This window comes from Schistocerca piceifrons, chromosome 4, assembly GCF_021461385.2.
Source record: "Schistocerca piceifrons isolate TAMUIC-IGC-003096 chromosome 4, iqSchPice1.1, whole genome shotgun sequence".
Classification (NCBI taxonomy): Eukaryota; Metazoa; Arthropoda; class Insecta; order Orthoptera; family Acrididae; genus Schistocerca; species Schistocerca piceifrons.
Window position 1 is genome coordinate 664323070 of NC_060141.1, and position 20410 is coordinate 664343479.

Sequence of the window (20410 nt, forward strand, 5' to 3'; positions counted from 1 at the left end):
CGCATATGCGGCTTAGGATGAGCTATTTATCCATAACTTTGGCATATGCGGCCAAAGTTATGGAAATATTTCACTCAAATTTAACATGTTTCGCACATATTTGTCGATGTATTTTACCTGTATTTCAGTTTCATTTTCACACAGATCAATGCTTATAATTTATCTCCTGAACTACGTCCCGTACAATATTATAATACTGCTGGTGCATCATGTGGCTCCGGCCGGTGTGGCCGAGCGGTTCTTGGCGCTACAGTCTGGAACCGTGCGACCGCTACGGTCGCTGGTTCGAATCCTGCCTCGGGCATGGATGTGTGTGACGTCCTTAGGTTGGTTAGGTTTAAGTAGTTCTACGTTCTAGGGGACTGATAACCTCAGATGTTAAGTCCCATAGTGCTCAGAGCCACATCAAGTGGCTAGTGTTTTCGAAATGTGTGGTGAGTAGCTTCAATACTAAAGAAGTAATAAATTAGAACGTCGTGCACAATATGGCAGTTTCTCGTGCATCTCAGTGTTTATGATGTCATATCTCCTGTGTGTATGTGTCGTATAATGAGACATTTCTCCAGGTATATTAAGCAACGTATGTGGATATCTCATACCAAACGTGTTGCGAATAGTTAGTAGCAAGGAATTAAAAAATTGGAACATCCTTGATTATGCAGTAGTTTTCCACGTATCTCAGTACTGATGACGTCGTATCTCCTGAATTAAGTACAATATCGTAATCTTTCTGGTACTTTCAGTGGTATATGTGAAAACTGTCTGCAAAATGTTTCACGGTGACAGTCAGTAGTAAAGAAGTGGTAAATGATTCACACGGCAATTTTACTACAGGAACATTGAAAAAGTAGTAAGCGTTAAACTTTTTTTCCTTTCACCATTTTGTGGGTATCGTCAGCGAGAAAGAATTTTGTGAAGGTTTGAAGTCAGGTTTAGGGTCTATTGAATGTCTCTGAGTGTTCTCGTTCTCAAATATTGTATGACTTACGTGTATGTATTCATGCGCCGTGGGCTAGACCGCTTTTAACACCAAACCCTTCCCCTTTGATAGATGTGTGGTTCTTACTCCACAACGATTCTATCCTTCTATCCAGGCAGTAAGTCATACCAGGTTTGATTGAAATCTTCCAGTGGTTTAGAAGAAGATGTAGGACATACTTATAAACACATACTTACGTACGCAAATCCATTTTAATAGTTTATTTGGGTTATGAAACACATCTCGCTTTTTTATTGATCGGGAGGGGGGAGGGGGTGGTTGGGGGTGGGGAGCGAGACTAAGGCTTGCTGGCTCTTATCGCTTGCCCTTCTCGCAGGGAAAACTCCCCACTTCACCACCCTCAGATTTTGTGGCAAGAGCGCCTCTCAAAAACTGAACACAGATCGAGCCTGAAAACAGGAAGAAGGGTACTGGAGTGTAAAAAATGGAAACGGTGAACGATCCAAGAACAACAAGTGCAATGTAGAGCAGGCGGTAAGAGAAATGGCGTCGTGGTTCTGTGGTTACGTAATTGGCCTCCGGCGAGCCGTGTTCAAACCTCCCTCGTGCCATTTTCTTAGAAATTTTTTTTTCGCTTTCCGCTTTATTCAAATTTGTGTCTATGGCGTGGTGCAATCACTCCCAAGGGAATGATGAAAACATAGTAGTTTGTCACATAATCTGCTACAAATGAACGCAACAGTTTCACAGTCACACAGTTTCTCTGTATTCTGTCAAAACATATTTTTCGATGTTTTGGAAGTTTTGTTCCGTTTTGAAAGTCTTGACTCTTAAATTTCTTTGTTGTAACATAGTTCACAACCGTTTATTTGTTGTTTCATTTCTGTAAGACGTCTATGTGGTATCTCACCTGCTCGAACTATTCATCACATTTATTTGCGACGGTAACATACTTACAACATGACTTACATTCTATAACCAATATATAGTATGACATCTGCCAAGACTCCAGAAGGAGAACAAACATTTCAATGATCGGACGGAAAGTTCATAATGTTGTGAAAAAAATAAATAAAAATAAATGACAGGAGGGAGTTCTGAACATGGCTCGTCCACTGGGCAGTCCAAAACTATGAGCACATACCAAAGACGCCACTGCTGTTGGAAAGTGCTGTTTATTGCACTTCTTGGACCGTTCTCTGTACCTGTTTTGCTTTTATTTTCCCTATTCAGTAACCCTACTTCCTGTTTTCATGTTTGATCTGTGTTCAGTTTTTGACGTGCTATCCACCGAGCCATCTTACCACTAAATGTGAAGGAGGTACTATAGGGAGTTCCCTTGCCAGCAGGTGTCTATGCTAGTTTCCTAACAACGGGCTCGCAAGAATCTCCCGAGAGAGTGCGACATGTCTGCCTGAAACCGCTCTCCGCGTCCCAGTTTGAGGAGCTATATTTCCGCCCTCGTACGGGAGCAAATGGGGACAGGCAGCGCTGACCGAATGCAGCATTATGGGGCAATGCGGAGCCACAGGATTATGCTGACGTGCTGGCTGGAGACCACTGGTTGCAATATGCAATGTGCTGAATGGTACGATAGGCCCTAAGCACCTGTAAACTGGCTTCGGATTCCTGCTGGTCTCACCTTGTTCACCGCCGGCCATCATGGGAGGAAAAGTATTTGGTGACACCTTTCTGTACATTGGTTTCCGACATTTGTGTATCTGTACGAAGCACGGCTTGTTCGGTCCCTTGTTTCAGCAAAAGTAGGCGACGGTCGTTGTGGATATTGTTATAACTGACTGGGATTAACGTCCTTGTATGATAGTGCGGGCCTCTCAAACTTGAATTAATGAAGGCCAGTTTTGTTGCTTAAGGCTCCACGAATTAGTTCAATTCTCTTATATAAATTTTGGTTTTAAAATTCATTTTAATATAATTTACTCCATGCTGTAGATTATTCTAATTAAAATGCCTAATGTTTATCCACAGTTGTAAATTTCTTGTTTTTATCAAATTCCCTTGTTTTGTGCACTCTTGCTAGTAAAATAACTTATTCCAAGTTTAAGTTAATTTTCTTTCACAAAGTCGTTGGAGTTCTTGGGTAGTTACAAGTAAACTACAAAGCTTGTTCAGAAAGTAACTGCACTGTGACTGTAACTGGTTGCTTTTGAGAATTGGTTACACTGAGGTAGAAGGGGATTCCCTGATCAGAGCGAGCATGGCAGGAAGACGGTAGTACGTAAACCCACGTTGAAGTGTCCAGCTGCGTGAATGATGTCGGTAAGAAATCCCGTCAAGTGTGAGCCACGTGCTCGTGGAAGGAATGTCACCTACAGAATTGTATTCGCGAATCAAAGCGGTTCGTGGGAAGGCGTTATGAACACGACGGGTGTGTTTAATAGTTGTAGGGAGTTTACTGGATGCGAAACAGTCATGACAGGTGAGTTGGTGCAAAAATATCGAGGAAACTGATCGTGAAGACGGCCGATTGACAGTGGACGACATTTCTGCGGCATTTCCACAATTGTCTAGAACTCTCTTATACGAGAGACTCAGAGCAACGCAGGAATACCGGAAACTCTAAGCAAGATCGGTCCCAAAACAGCTGACAGAGCAGCACAAGATAAATCTGGTCTAGAACGCAGGCGAGTTTCTTGAGCGATTTTAATTTTAAGGTGAGGATTTTCTGAGCTCTATTGTGACTGGAGATCATACTTGAATGACACATTACACGCCCGATACATAAAGGTACAAAAGCAAGCAGAAAAAGGAAACAACAGAAAAATTTGGAGTAGGTATTAAAATCCATGGAGAAGAAATAAAAACTTTGAGGTTCGCCGATGACATTGTAATTCTGTCAGAGACAACAAAGGACTTGGAATAGCAGTTGAATGTAATGGACAGTGTCTTGAAAGGACATAAGATGAACATCAACAAAAGCAAAACGAGGATAATGGAATGTAGTCGAATCAAGTCGGGTGATGCTGAGGGAATTAGATTAGGAAATGAGACACTTAAAGTAGTAAAGGAGTTTTGCTATTTCGGGAGCAAAATAACTGATGATGGTCGAAGTAGAGAGAATATCAAACGTAGACTGGCAATGGCAAGAAAAGCGTTTCTGAAGAAGAGAAATTTGTTAACATCGAGGATAGATTTAAGTGTCAGGAAGTCGTTTCAGAAAGTATTTGTAAAGAGTGTAGCCATGTATGGAAGTGAAACGTGGACGATACATAGCTTAGACAAGAAGAGAATAGAAGCTTTCGAAATGTGATGCTGCAGAAGAATGCTGAAGATTAGATGGGTAGATCACATAACTAATGAGGAGGTATTGAATAAAATTGAAGAGAAATTTCCGGCACAACTTGACTAGCAGAAGGGATCGGTTGGTGGGGCATGTTCTGAGGCATCAAGGGGTCACAAATTTAGCATTGGAGAGCAGTGTGGAGGGTAAAAATCGTAGATGGAGACCAAGAGATGAATACACTAAGCAGATTCAGAAGGATGTAGGTTGCAGTAGGTACTGGGAGATGAAGGAGCTTGCACAGGATAGATTAGCATGGAGAGCTGCATCAAACCAGTCTCAGGACTGAAGACCACAACAACAACAACATAAAGACAGTGGTCAGAATGGTGTCACACCAATTCCCAACATGCCAAAAAATTCAAAACCACATTTTTGGACAAAAATAATCGTGGTATTATTGTTTGGGACCGAAAAGACAGCATTTAGGTAGAATTTTTGCCTCTGACGGGGACCATCAGAGCAAGAACATATAATGAGGCCCTAAAAGTTCTCACAAGGAGCATTCAGAACAAAATGAAGGAGTGCTGAAGAAGGGAGTGTGTTCAAACGGCCATAGCCACTAAACCACTCCTGCATTCATTTGGTTGGGCTATTTTCCTCCGTGTTCCATTGACTTGGTGCCATCAGGATGTCGTCTGTTACCTCCCTGAGGGCACACATAAGTAGAATTAAATTTTCAACCGACGAGCAGAAGCAGTTAGAGATTCTGAAGTGGGGGAATGAGCTAGCGATACAGTTCTTCGAGGAGGGCTACAGAAGCTTCTTCCTTAATTCACCACCCCCACTGAACGGTAAGGTGTTATGTGGAAAAATATTCTTCGAGCGTATCAACAGTATCCTGTAATTATTTTCAAATACACTTTTCCTAAAAAAAATATATATAAAAATCAACCACATTTACTTTCTGAATGTTCCTCGTAGTTTGTGTTGTATCAAAACTTCATATTATCATTCTATTTACGTGTTCCATGTGAATTGTTTGTGTTTTTCATATTGTCAGTGTTCCCGGTATACCAGTGTTTGACGGTTAAGAATGCTAAAGAGATTGACCTCACTGTTGTGTAAAGTAGTTGTATTTAGTTTAGAATACCTTTCAATATGTTTGGTACAGTCAACGGCTGCGGGAACTTAGACGGCCGGTCCTGTAGGACGGTACGCGTGTACTCTTGTCCGACCCTGACTGCTCGTTGGGTGCCATGCCCGTTTATTGTAACAGTTGTTACCGGTCCTCTCACCACATTATCTTTTTAATTATACCCTTTTGGCATATGTTTGAGCTTTCATTCAGTTAATGCTGTCTGCTGTGAGCGAATAAAAATTTCTTTTATTGGAATGATATTTATTTTCGGCATGTCCGTCGTTCTTAAGTAGTACGAGTGGACCACAGCCGATAGGAATATTACGTTCTCAACAATACCATTAGTTGTAATTTCAGTATCAAGCTACCGGGAACCGGTTTCGACGATACGCTTCGTTGTCATCAGACCCTTTGAAAATATAGAGGCTGAATTTTCCCGAAAGACATCCATCAGAGAGTCCCACTCCAAAATAGCCAGAATCCTCATCCGCTCTTGTAGTAGGCAACCACACACTGAGATCTCTTATAGAAAACGGACTCCTGTTTTCGGTCTCACGGCGTATGGTTGCTTCCTACAAGAGCCTTTCACTTGGGACTTTCTAACTGACTTTTGGGAAAAATTAGCCATTATATATTTAGATAATCTGATGATGACGAAGTATATCGTTGAAACCGGTTGCCAATAACTTGATACTGAAATTACAGCTGACTGTAGTGTTGGATATTGTAATAATGATGTTTATTTGATCGCGTGCCACTTCCACTCCCAACTCCTCGCTCACTATTGTCAGAAACCTGAAAGATAATGACCATATAAACCGAACAGTTAAAAAAGTAGGTACCAGACTTAATATCTTAAGAAACAGAAGTTTATCCACGGAAGAAATGGCTTGGAAAACAATTACTCGATTGATGCACGGGAGTCCGCAGCTCGTGGTCGTGCGGTAGCGTTCTCGCTTCCCACGTCCGGGTTCCCGGGTTCGATTCCCGGCGGGGTCAGGGATTTTTTCGGCCTTGTGATGACTGGGAGTTGTGTGATGTCTTTAGGTTAGTTAGGTTTAAGTAGTTCTAAGTTCTAGGGGACTGATGACCATAGATGTTAAGTCCCATAGTACTCAGAGCCATTTTTTGATGCACGGGTATTGCTCATCTGTCTGGGGCTCATACCAGGCTGGGTTATTAAAGAAGATGTGGATGACGGAACAAGGAGCAGTGCGCTTCTTCATGGGATCATACAGTCGGCACGAGAAAGTTAAGGACATTCTCGACAACCTCCAGTGGTAGTGACTACCGTGATTACTTTGATTACTCATACACCAAACATTTTACAGCTACCTGCTGGCTCTCAGCTAAGTGTTCGGTATACACTACTTGACGGTAAATTTCCGTCAATATACGCGAGAAGGCGTCGTTTAGTGCCGAGTTTCTTGTGCACCAGCTGATGAACCTGTTACGACCTATAATTGTATACGAAAAAACTTTGTAAAATCTGTTTGTGCAAAATCCACCGGTATCATTTAACAGCAAAGTGATCGGTGTTTTCTACTATATAATTTATATTAGCTGATTGGTTCTCAAAACAGACCACTAATTAGCATTTTGTTTACGTGTGTATGTCTGCCCGGATATTAAGATTTCTGAGGTCATGTGCATGATTTCTCTATTTCGGATTACTTTGAACTTTGGTCATTGTTACCACAAGAACACAGGTACACAATTAACAAACAAAACAAAAAAAATGAAATCGCCGTATGTGATTGTTGGCCGGGAGGCCCCGTCTGGGGAAGTTCGTCCGCCAAGCACAATTTTTATTTTAAGTGACGCCACATTGGGCGACTTACGCGTCGGTGACGAGATGATGATGATGACACAACGCAACACCCAGTCCATGGGTGGAGTAATCTCCAAACCGGCCGGGAATCGAACCTGGTCTGCTGCATGTTAGACAAGCACGTTACCACTCAGCTAAGCAGAGGGACATTAATAAATAGTCTTGATGTAAATGACAGTGTGGAACTAAGGAATACACACATTAACCACAGGTATATAGACGAGCGTTCATCTGTAATTGTCAGTTTGCTTCCAACGAAGAAAAACAAACGTCAGTCATATATTGCTCAAAATGCAAGCTTTTGTGGTTTTTGGCATGATTCAGGTATAACATATAATGTCAAATACCTCCAGATACAAAGAATGGGTTTCGTTTGGCCACAAGGGGCCGATATTGACGCGTTTATTGAAGAACGGATAAACTTAGTTCTAATTGCACCAGATGTTTTGAAACGAGGATTTAAGATGGTTGAAATAGACGGTATTATGCTCAACGAAATTTGAAGCTATGCGTGTAGTACTCCAACCTCGTATCTTTCATTATATTTATAATTGTGGTGATGGATCACACTGCTTGATGTATGTACCAAACCAGGTTTTTTTTCTTTTATGAGGCTTAAGAAAGCACTTAGCGAAACTTTAGATCAATGTATTTACTTGTCGGTGATCAAAGCTTCATTGTATTTTTGATATTTTGAGTACAAACAGAATGGTAGATAACCGTTGTGGTGGAGGTATAGACTGGTGAATGTATCACAGAATCTGCGCTAACTTAGACCAGCTACAATATTTATCATTACTTCCTCTGTGTCTTAGAAAATGCACTGTACTAATAAGTATGTAATACTTTCATACGAGCCCCTATTATCGCTAATATAAATATAACAGAAATTAAGAAACCGTCATGATAATCACATTTGAATTTGGAAATCGGTCAGTGTATCGGTTTACGGTACCGAAATTCCGAGAGGACATGACGAGAAGAGTCGGACAACGTATTTATGCCTTCTCTCAATTAATTCCCGCGAAATCACTACGACGTTAAATTAGGGAAAAAATAGAGCTCAACCTATCTTCTCACGCGCCATTCACGAATGGAACAGGGAAGGGTGGAAAAGATAGCGGTGCTAGAAGTACTCCCAGCAACGTGCCATAAGGTGCCTGCAGGCGTCCACGTACAGATGAACTTGCATTCACAACACCGTTGTTGTGGTCTTCAGTCCTGAGACTGGTTTGATGCAGCTCTCCATGCTAATCTATCCTGCGCAAGCTTCTTCATCTCCCAGTACTTACTGCAACCTACATCCTTCTGAATCTGTTTAGTGTATTCATCTCTTGGTCTCCCTCTACGATTTTTACCCTCCACACTGCCCTCGAATACTAAATTCGTGATCCCTCGATGCCTCTGAACATGTCCTACCAACCGATACATTCTTCTAGTCAAATTGTGCCACAAACTCCTCTTCTCCCAAATCCTATTCAATACCTCCTCATTAGTTATGTGATCTACCCATCTAATCTTCAGCATTCTTCTGTAACACCACATTTCGAAAGCTTCTATTCTCTTCTTGTCCAAACTAGTTATCGTCCATGTTTCACTTCCATACAAATACGCTCCATACAAATACTTTCAGAAACGACTTCCTGACACTTAAATCTATGCTCGATGTTAACAAATTTCTCTTCCTCAGAAACGCTTTCCTTGCCATTGCCAGTCTACATTTGATATCCTCTCTACTTCGACCATCATCAGTTATTTTGCTCCCCAAATAGCAAAACTCCTTTACTACTTTGTCTCATTTCCTAATCTAATTCCCTCAGCATCACCCGACTTGATTCGACTACATTCCATTATCCTCGTTTTGCTTTTATTGATGTTCATCTTATACCCTCCTTTCATGACACTGTCCAATCCATTCAACTGCTCTTCCAAGTCCTTTTCTGTCTCTGACAGAATTACAATGTCATCGGAAGACCTCAAAGTTTTTATTTCTTCTCCATGGATTTTAATACCTACTCCGAAATTTTCTTTTGTTTCCTTCACTGCTTCCTCAATATACAGATGGAATATTATCGGGGTAGGCTACAACCCTGTCTCACTCCCTTCCCAAGCACTGCTTCTCTTTCATGCCCTTCGACTCTTATAACTGCCATCTGGTTTCAGTACAAATCGTAAATAGCCTTTCGCTCCCTGTATTTTACCCCTGCCACCTTCAGAATTTGAAAGAGAGTGTTCCAGTCAACATTGTCAAAAGCTTTCTCTAAGTCTACAAATGCTAGAAACGTAGGTTTGCCTTTCCTTAATCTAGCTTATAAGATAAGTCGTAGGGTGAGTATTGCCTCACGTGTTCCAATATTTCTACAGAATCCAAACTGATCTTCCCTGAGGTCAGCTTCTACCAGTTTTTCCATTCGTCTGTAGAGAATATGCGTTAGTATTTTGCAGCTGTGACTTATTAAACAGTTCGGTAATTTTCACGTCTGTCAGCACCTGCTTTCTTTGGGATTGGATTTATTATATTTATCTTGAAGTCTGAGGGTATTTCGCCTGTCTCATACATCATGCTGAACCGGGAGGTAGAGTTTTGTCAGGACTGGCTCTCCCAACGGCGTCAGTAGTTCTAATGGAATGTTGTCTACTCCCGGGGCCTTGTTTCGACTCAGGTCATTCAGTGCTCTGTCAAACTCTTCACGCAGTATCGTATCTCCCATTTCATCTACATCTACATCCTCTTATATAATATTGTCCTCAAATACATTGCCCTTGTATAGACCCTCTATATACTCCCTCCACCTTTCTGCTTTCCCTTCTTTGCTTAGAACTGTGTTTCCATCTGAGCTCTTGAAATTCATACAATATTGAAACGTAAATCTGGTAAATATTTGAAGTCCAATGATATGCTAGCCACACGTCTTCAACTTGTAGTTGTTCAATCGTGAAGAAAACTCGCTCTCACGCGACGTTTCGGCGCATCGCCGCGGTCTGCACTTATTCGGTAAGTGCGGCGGTCGGTGACTGTCGCGTAATGAGCAAGTTTGCCGTAGCGCGGCGCCCATGTCGAGCCAGTGATGCGCCGCGGCGGCCGAACTTGCTAATGCGAAACGCCTGTCGCCTTCCCTGCTCCCCGCACACTTACCTCTTTGCGCCTTCCTCCAGCAGGTGGCCCCCATCTACGTCGAGTCTTCCAGGGCTTGATGCACACCGCTGACAACTGGAGCGTGTCGTTCCAGCCCACAAAAATGCTCGCTCTCCTTCAGAGGAGTGGCATCTCGTCGAAGTCCTATTAAGATGGGAAAATTCCGCGTTGTGCGCGTACTATCAGGTCACCTTAAGCGGTATTTGAACATTTAAGTTGTGCGCTGTGGCTTGTAACTTGATTTGGGGCACTGTGGTACGTTAGTGTCGCCAGTATGGAAAAGAGGCAGGCAGCAAGTGTCGGTACTAGAGTTGTAAAACTGCGATATGCTGCCTTAGACTTTGACAAGTAATCGTAGACTATGGCAGTTTTCATAGTAACCTTGGTCGGTTAAGCCGTGACCGGATTACCTGTACGTTAGACGTGCTGCATACCCACAGGGCGCTATCTCATTTGCATGGCACTGTTTGCGTTAGCGATCAGTGTCTTACTAGATTTCCCCAAAAACCGGATGCTGAGAACCGTCTAGAAAGTGAGTGAGCATATAACTGCCGGAAAAAAATAGCTTTCCAGGAACAATGAGTTCGATTTTGATCCGATGATGGATTATGCTGCCTACGAGATTTCAAACTTATTGATAATGTAGCCAAAGTCGTCCGCCGAGAGCGCTGTGGTGTAGCTACCAAATGGCCGTCTGTGTCTACCGTTTGAGTGGGGAACGCTCACAGCCGAAAGGCTCAGTGTGGAGCTAACGTGTGAAGCAAGCAGGCAAATGAGAGAGTTTGAAAGGTTTCAAACTTTAACCTTGCGAATGGCGGGTTTATCCTTCACAACACAAGTTGGGCGTGTTGCGTCAGTTGGGCCATGATTCAGGTATCAGTGACCACGTGAACATTTTCACACCCGTAGACGAGGTTCTGGATGCCCACGCAACACAGACGGCCGCTAGGATCTCCGTATTGTAACGGCAGCAATGACAGATCGTACAGCTAAAGCAGCGCACATACGATGGGCTTGTGAAGACGTACTGTTGCGAACAAGTTGTTAGCAGGAGGACTCCTAGCCCATCTTCCACTCACGTCACAGCATGGACGCGCCTGGATCACTTGGAAGATGGAATGGTGATCTTCAGCAATGAGAGCAGATTCTGCCTGCACGCAAGCGATGGTCCTTTCAGCGCACGACGTGAGCCTGGTAAGTACTATCTCGTAGAGTGCATTAGTCAATGACACACTACCCACACTCCAGACCGTATGGAATGGGGTGGGCTAAGCACAACTCTCGTTCATCTGCATCTACATGGATACTCTGCAAATCAAGTTTAAGTGCCTGGCAGAGGTTCATCGAACCACACACACTTATTGTTTTTTTGAAGTGGTCGCTAACGAGCGTCTGGTACATACAGTATTTTGTTAGAGTTGTTCCTCTGCTGTTTTTGCAACAGGTAGGTTACGTGTTGTTACAAAAGGGCAGTGCTCGCCCATAAACTGCCTGTAAAACACAATGTACGCTGTAAGACGTGGCCGGCCGCGGTGGCCGTTCGGCTCTAGGCGCTACAGTCTGGAACCGCGCGACTACTACGGTCGCAGGTTCGAATCCTGCCTCGGGCATGGATGTGTGTGATGTCCTTAGGTTAGTTAGGTTTAAGTAGTTCTAAGTTCTAGTGGACTGATAACCTCAGAAGTTAAGTCCCATAGTGCTCAGAGCCTGTTTATTTGTAAGACGTGTAGCAACTTTCCTGGTCATCACGATCTCCTGATTTGTCTGCAGTCAAGCGTGTGAGGCATGTGATGGGACGAAAAGTGACTTGTGCGACTCGTCCATCAACATTTCTTACTGAACTACGTGAACCGGTCGAGCAGGTGTGCCATATCGTATCCCAGGACTGTATTTTTCAACTGTAAGATCGACTGGATGCCAGAGTCATTGCCTGCGTTGCCACCCTACGCCACATACTAATATGTGAGTTTCCGCAGATGTGGATACTTGGTACCTAACAACAACTTGTGCTATTGATGTGTAAGTGTAATCATTTCACGTATTCCATACGCAGTGTTGCAACAATAAATCTTGAGCTAATTTGAAATATCTAAAAGAGAGTACAAACTTTTTTCCAGTGCTGTATAAAAACTTCGTAACCTACGGAACATTTTTGTTGTGCATATTTATTCTTCTGTCTGTTAACTAAAAATAGAGTGTTTATAGAAAAATTGAAATTGTCAATGTTTGATTCAGGTTCTACTCACAATTCTTAAATTTTTACTTGAAAAATAGGGTTGTTGTAGTAAAAAAAATAAATAAATGAAAACCATGCAGATCTGTCATACATCGCTAGAAAACACTATTTTCTAAAAAAAATTGTGGAATTAAAAACAAGCCGCAAAACAAAAAAATATCAAACATCGCTTCAATAATTCGTCGAGCTTATATAAAACATGTTTCTATTATTCACGAACAACTTTCGCACTTATCTATAATAACAAGTGACGCCTACCTTTGATCACGAACAACAACATTCTGTTGAGCATAAAATGGCAACAATAGTTACGTAGATATTTTTATGTTTCTGCATGTAGCTCGTACTTGCTTCAAAAGTAATTGCTTTTCTTACGTAAAAGAGAAGAATTAACGCGGTCGTTTAATTTTGATCACTTAAGAGTTGCAGTTTATATTTTTTAAGGGTATGAAATACACAATGAACTAACACCGGACGTTAGGCGGTTTTAATTAAGTGCGAGTCAAACAAAAATCAAGGAGAAGTCGTCAGCTCCCAGTTTCTCACACCTTCACTTATGTTTCTTTCTCTATGAATGCTGCCAGTACTACAGGTAATCCTACCATTTACTACATCATTAAGGACTGTACCAAAACTACCCAACTATAGTTCAGTCGGGACCTATGTAAGTAATTAGACAGTAGCGTTTGGGAAGGTAAATCACGTTCGGTGGAACTTGATAATGGGTGTACTAATGATTTATTGCATTGTGATTTGAACATTGTACACGATCGGACGGAAGTATTTTTGGTCAAATGTTTGAGTGCAACGAAAACAACATCCCCTATAAATAAAACAATGGTTTTTGTCCAAATTGTCCTTGCAAAGATTTGATGCGCCTTTGAATGATACTTCAAATCATGTACAGCTCTTAAGGTGAGGCAAATGTTTCTCTGATCTACTTTATTTCTTACATATAGAGAAATTGTTTCACAACAAACTAATTTTTAAAAATATTTTTGTAGATCCTCTGCTGTTCAGATAAAGTGAAAAAACAAGACCGACAGATGTGATCACATCGAAATTCATACCAACCTTGAGGCATGTGATACTACGCAAATGGTTATCATTACAGAGATTTACGTGCACTGTCATTGTGGAAATTCAGTACGGAGTAGCTGGACCACTTGCTGCAATAAAAGCTGCTAGACGACGTGGCGTGGAATCAAAGAGCTCGTGAATATGCTGCTGGGTAATACGTTGACACGAAGTTTATAAGAGCGGTTGCAAAGCATCATCTGTGGTGCAGGAGGACCTGAAGCAACAAGTTGTCGAAAATTCCAAGACTTAAGAAAATGTTTTAATTTTATGTTTGAAACAGGATAGCAAATGAGAAAAGAAATATTTTCTCGTGTGATATAATTACAAATCCTTATTCTCCATTTGCTTGTACCGCGAAACTTTTCTACTTAGTAAACTTTGTAATTCTAGGTCAACGTTAAGTACCCTCTAGGTTTTCATGAGTGAGTCTGGGTGTATCGAAATTTGTGACATGAATGGCCACATCCTTTGATTTCTTTGACATAAAAGATTCAGTTTTCTACACCACCAAGTGACCGTAATCCTTACACTGTGGTAACAAGACGCGGGGTAGCGGTATGTGCATATTCAGACGACGGTAGTATCACGTACACAAGGTTTAAAAGGGCAGTGCATTGGTGAAGCTGTCATTTGCACTCAGGTGATTCATATGAAAGGGTTTCCTACGTGATTATGGCCCCTACGGGGATTAGCAGACGTTCAGCGATGAATAGTAACTGACGATAGACGTAAGGGACATTTCATTTCGGAAATCGTTAGGGAATTCAATATTCCGAGAACCATGGTGTATGCTGAGTACACCCAACTTTGAGGCATTACCTCTCGCCACGGAGAACGCAGTGGCCTACGGCCGTACCTATAGGGCACGACCGAAAGCAGGGTCGTTTGCGTAGAGTTGGTAGTGCTAGCAGACAAGTAATACTGGGTGGAATGATCGCAGAAATCAATGTGGGAAGTAAGACAAACGCATCCGTTAGGACAGTGGGCTCTGGCACCAGACCACCGACGCGACTGCCTTTGCTAACACCACGATATTGCCTGCAGCGCCTCTCCTGGGTTCGTGACCTTATGATTTCGACCCTAGATGACTGACGACTGGAAAACCGTGGCCTGGACAGATGAGTCCCAATTTCTGTTGGTAAGAGCTTACGGTAGGTTTCGCCGTGGACCCCAATTCTCAAAAAGACACTGTGCATACTTTTTGTGGCACTGTAATCTATGGGATGCGTGTACTTGGAATGGACTGGGTCCTATGGTCCAACTGAACCGTTCACTGACTGGAAATGATTATGTTCGGCTTCTTGGAGACCATTTGCAGACTTCCATGGATTTTATGTTCCCAAACAACGATAGAATTTTTATGGATGTCAATGCGCCATGTCACCAGGCCACAATTATTCGCGAGTGGTTTGGAGAACATAATTTAAGAGAATAGTCTGGCAACCCAGATCGCCCAGCGTGAATCCCATAGAAAATACGTGGGGCATAATCAAGTGGTTAGATACTGCACAAAATCCTCCACTGGCAAGGCTTTCGCTATTTAGGGCGGCTGTTGAGGCTGCATGGCTCAGTATTTCTGCAGGGGACTTCCAACAACTTGTTGAGTCCATGAGCTGCAGCACCACTCTGGGAGAAAGAAGGTCTGACACTATTTTAGGACCAACCAATGGTTTTTGTTACCACAGTGTAGTAACATAGGTTTCGACTTTATCTGTGTATTAGTTCCTAAGAAAAACTATATTAAACAGTTAGACAAACAGAGAAATGGACAGCAGTGTGTTCCTTTAAGTGCTCCATTTTTACCGAGTAAGGAACGGCACTCTAAAAAGAAAGCGATGTAACACTAATAACAAAAGGCGGTTTCCATATCAGGTACTCTATACCAAAACATCAGATTTGTTTCCATATTGACTAGTTGCTCAAAAACGTAATCCTGTTTTACGAGTCGCTATTTTCTAAACGAGTGAAGACAGGAACGTAGGTCGTATTCGCTTATGCGTTGAAACTACAACTTTATCTCGGCACGAGCTGTAGGTTGCCGGTTCATGTGCTTCCTCAAACGGGCCACTTGGAGAGTTACGTCACTCGTGCATTATCCATTGTGCGACCTGTCGAGTTGGAGACAACAGAGCAATAAAAGGCGGTTTGCCTTCTCCGTTTCAGAACTGTGCTGATCAGTCACGGCTGTGTGGCCTCCAAGCTCACCTGATCTCACGTTATATGAAACTCATTTGTGCGGGGGTTTGCCTGTGACAAACTTTGCACAAGCTCCAGTACCGATTAACAAGAACGGTGCCTGCCGGAACCCAGGCGAGCTCGCAAAAGTATGGACAAATTAAATCGTCGTCTGATTACTTCTTGTGCATCTGATGATGAGCTGACTGAAAATTTGTGAAACGTCAACTTTGATCCAAACGTAAGCCGATAACGTGCCCACAAGATTGTATGTGTATTTATGTAAAGGACTTCCCCATATTTCGATCACCATTTATGTACATGACACCATTTTGCAGAACTGCGTGAAAACACTTTTTACAGCGGACTATCGACTGTCCAGCTCTTGACTATCCTGAATACTTTATCAGGCCTACTTAATTACTATCATAATAATGCTTCTCCTTCATAAAGTAAGGATTAACTTGTTGTGTGTACAGTACTTCTGCAAAGCTTTAGCCAGCGGGGGCCGGCTACAATGCTGCGTGGCAGTTCAAATATTTTTAAGTGTTTTTTGTGTTTCTAGCACATCTGGAGTCACAATCGTAAGGCACATTCTGCATTGTTCATACTGAATAATTAACTGGAACCACTCTGCAACAAACGACACTTACAGTCACCCTGGTGGCAACCCTTTCTTCCTCGATTTAACCTGTTACGATACCTCAATTGCTGTGATGTTTCCGCAAGCAGCAACGTATGGTGTGTTGGAGTCGGCGAAATTCTGCAGCCGTCTTCCTATATGGTGCTTAACTATTGAATTGGTTAATACTTACTAGTGAAGTGCACCAGCGGTATCTTCTACCTTGAGGCCGTTAACGTTCCAGTTATCTGCCTGGTCGTTAGCGTAGTTTTCGGCAATGTGTTTTTCCTCGCCACGTTGATGCTGACCGGCACAGTGTGTAGTTCGACAGCCATTTGTGTTGTTCATGTTTCTGAGTGGTTATTGTGTCTTGACTGTATTTAGACGCCAATTTTAAAACGTAGTCCTGCTGGCATCTTCGTCCTCACTGATTTTTCCTTTGTCGTGTTGTTGGTCGGGCAGAAGGGAATTGAATAGGTTGTTGGTCGGTCCTTCAGCCGTCCCTGGGTCGGGTTGCTATCCAGTTACTTATTATTACGCTTGACTGCCTGTCTCACCTGATCTTATGTTAGAGTTACCTCCTCAGGCCGACCCTTGGAGCCTTTCTGAGCACCACTGTTCTGTTGTTTTAGTTTGTGATTTTCTTTTAGTCTCAAGTACTGTGAGGGGCCTTCAGACGTCTATTAATTTAGTTTGCTTTAATGTTAAGATAAGGCCTTGAGCCGTCTCAAATAAAAACTTGGAAGATTCTTGCTTAAACAATTTCTTTTTTTAAAAAAAGAGGGGGACTTTTCCCATTGGAAATCCTTATTATTATCCAGGCCTTAAGCCTTGAGTTGTTCTATGTTCAGTATGTGTCCTTCAGCCGAACTTTACGTGAATTATTTTAAGATAAGGCCTTCAGCTGTCTTAAATTAAAATTTGAAAAATCACTTGTTTAAAACCCTTTAAAATTTTCTTCTATATCTGAAATTCTTATAATCCAGGCTTTAACCCCTAGTTCTTCTATCTCCAGTGTGTGGCCTTCAGCAGACTTTTTATGTAAAATTTACTAAGGTCTTCAGCCGTGTGTATTCCTCAAGGCAATTTTGATAACTTGAATGCTTTTAAGGGCATATGTGATTGAGTGTTTAGTGCAAATGACAGTAACTGATTTTGGCCATTTTCCACAACCATAGCCTGATCCGCTCTGTCCTGCGAAACCACATTTCAAGATATTTCGTAGGCAAGACGTATGGTATGTTACTTTATTATACGATATGTACAGAATAAATTTTCAAGATATCTCCTAAAGTCTGACATAAAAAATACACGCAATTGGTAATAACTCCGCATCTTACGGCTGGTATTGTTGAGGGAACTACGGAATGAACCATGGCCTGGTTGTTAGCATTTCTTTGAGTTCTTACAGTAATCTGCTGCGGGAGTTGCAAAGCCCTCGCCACAGATGCCGCTCATCCGCTATCTGTTCACGAATCGAGACTTCGCTATCACTCGGCTGTACTCAGCCTAAGGATTTAAATGTTTTATCATTGCAAATAAGGAGTCATATGTAAACTGGTGGCAGAAGTTTTCATCCAGTCGTTTATCTCGCACTGAACCCGTAAGAGATAAAAAATATTATTCCTTGCCGTTGAAATATCGCAGCCGAGCCGGGATGTGAAAATATAATTAGCATATTTTATGCAAACGAGTGCCTGCGGTATAACTGTATAATCCGGTCGTCCGTAACGGAGCTGGGGTGTCGTTGGCTGGTGACCATTAAGAACACCGGCGCCGCCCCCGGGGGATGTAAAACACCAGCAACAGGGCCGGCCAGCAGATCGCGCCCCCAGATAGCCGACTTCCCGCAGACGTACGACGGGCCTAAGACGTAGCTGCTGCCTCTGTGGAGATTTCTCTACAGTTGTACGTAGGGTGGATTCGCAACTTTCGAGAATACCTTAATTTTTGTTCGAAGTAGGATAATGAATGCACTCCGTCTTCAGGCCACGAGTGGCCTACCGGGACCATCAGACCGCCGTGTCATCTTCAGTGGAGGATGCGGATAGGAGGGGCGTGGGGTAAGCACACCGCTCTCCCTGTCGTTATGCTGGTATTCTTGACCGAAGCTGCTACTATTCGGTCGAGTAGTTCCTCAATTGGCATCACGAGGCTGAGTGCACCCAGAAAAATGGCAACAGCGCATGGCGGCCTGGATGGTCACCCATCCAAGTGCCGAACACGCCCGACAGCGCTTAACTTCGGTGATCTCACGGGAACCGGTGTATCCACTGCAGCAAGGCCATTTCCAGGATAATGAATGACAAAAGAAAATATTTTTCGTGTTGTATAATTAAAAATTAATAATTTTCTGATTTTATTCCTTTACTCGTATTGTGAGACCTTTCGTCTTGTCAGATGTCATGATCCTAGACCATGGGAAAATACCCTACAGCTTTTGATCAGTGACGTTGCTAGTATCAAAGTATGTGACATTAATAGCCGTATTTTTCGATCGCATTACCTTAGAAGATAAAGTGTATTATGACACAAAGGGGACAAAGAGTTAGTATGTGGTCGGAATACGTTAGTATGTGTCTTAAATATCAACTTGAAGTGTCTATCTGTACTTGAGAAAAGTGGTTTTGAATAGTGGAATGGACAGACACAGACAGACAGACGGATAACAAAATGACCCTGTAAGGATTCCATTTTTGCGGACTGAGGTCGGGAACCGTTACGGTTAGCATCACATACCGAAGATTTTCAATTACCCTGTAACGCTTGCTGTGCAATTGCAAATCATGGCCACGTGATGTAAAGTTTACTAAAGCAACTGGCCATTTTCTTCTTTAATAGCGACATCTCGCTAAGTTATGGTTTACAACTTGACTCGCTCTCGATGAAGTTTCCTACCGCATACTAACATAGTCTTGCAGGCCCGTAATACGACTGCATGTCATTCCATGATTATAGCTAATGATGATATTTTTCAATGGCTGTCCACAGTTTTTTACGATTTTAAGGACCTGAAAGTGGTTGTAGAAAACAGCTGAAACTAGTTATCGTGCTTTGATTGTTTAGGCGTTAATGGCAGCGATACACAAAACTTTTAATGCATAGACTATAATTTTAAGTACACAATTAAAACAAAATAACTAGCTTCCGTTATTTTCTACAACCATCTTCAGATTGTTCAAACTGTAAAACAGCGGTGGATATGAATTGAAAAACGTCATCACTGCAGCGACATGCAACCGTATTGTGAACGACAAGACTACAAGACCTAGTTAGATGCTAACGCAAAAATATTCAAGATAGTTCTGATAGAGTACAGACGTACTAATGTCTACATTCCGTAATAAACTTTTGGTGCATGTTTTGCACCAAATGCGTCTCCGCCACGGCCCAGCGATATGTAAGCAGTTTCTGTGAGGTACGTCGTCCCATTATTAAATTTCCATACGGCTAACTCAGTTGTTGCCACTAGGTTTAGGCATTTCATAAAGTGACCACTGGGTTGACTAGCTGCAGTTGTGCAGTGCGCTGCATTTAGTTTAACGCACGCTCACTATCAATGAAATTGTGGGACACAGACCTCTTCGGAAATAGGGAAAGATTTCCACATTGTCTGTGCAAGAGACAAATTATTTAATAGAATTAGCTGCGTGTGAATTAATTCAACTTGCTAATCTTCTCCACTTACCAGCCACCAAATCGAGTAGATTTCCTCCTCCTGCCACCCCTACTCTACTACCGCTTGCGCATTAGTTACAACTTAATCCTGTGACGTTCGCCATAACCTAATGCGTGCCTTAGGAAAAGACATTTTGTTATTTATTCTTACGAAGAAACTTTCAAAAAGAAACTTTCAAACTGCAGACATTCTTCTATAACGAGTGACATATAAAGTCAAGGAGTAACTAACGAATGTTAAAAAAAAATTCAAAGGCTGTATAAAGTGGAGGAAGGAAACCTTTGTAAGTAAATTACTTCCTCTTTTCTGATGAAACAAATGATTTTAGG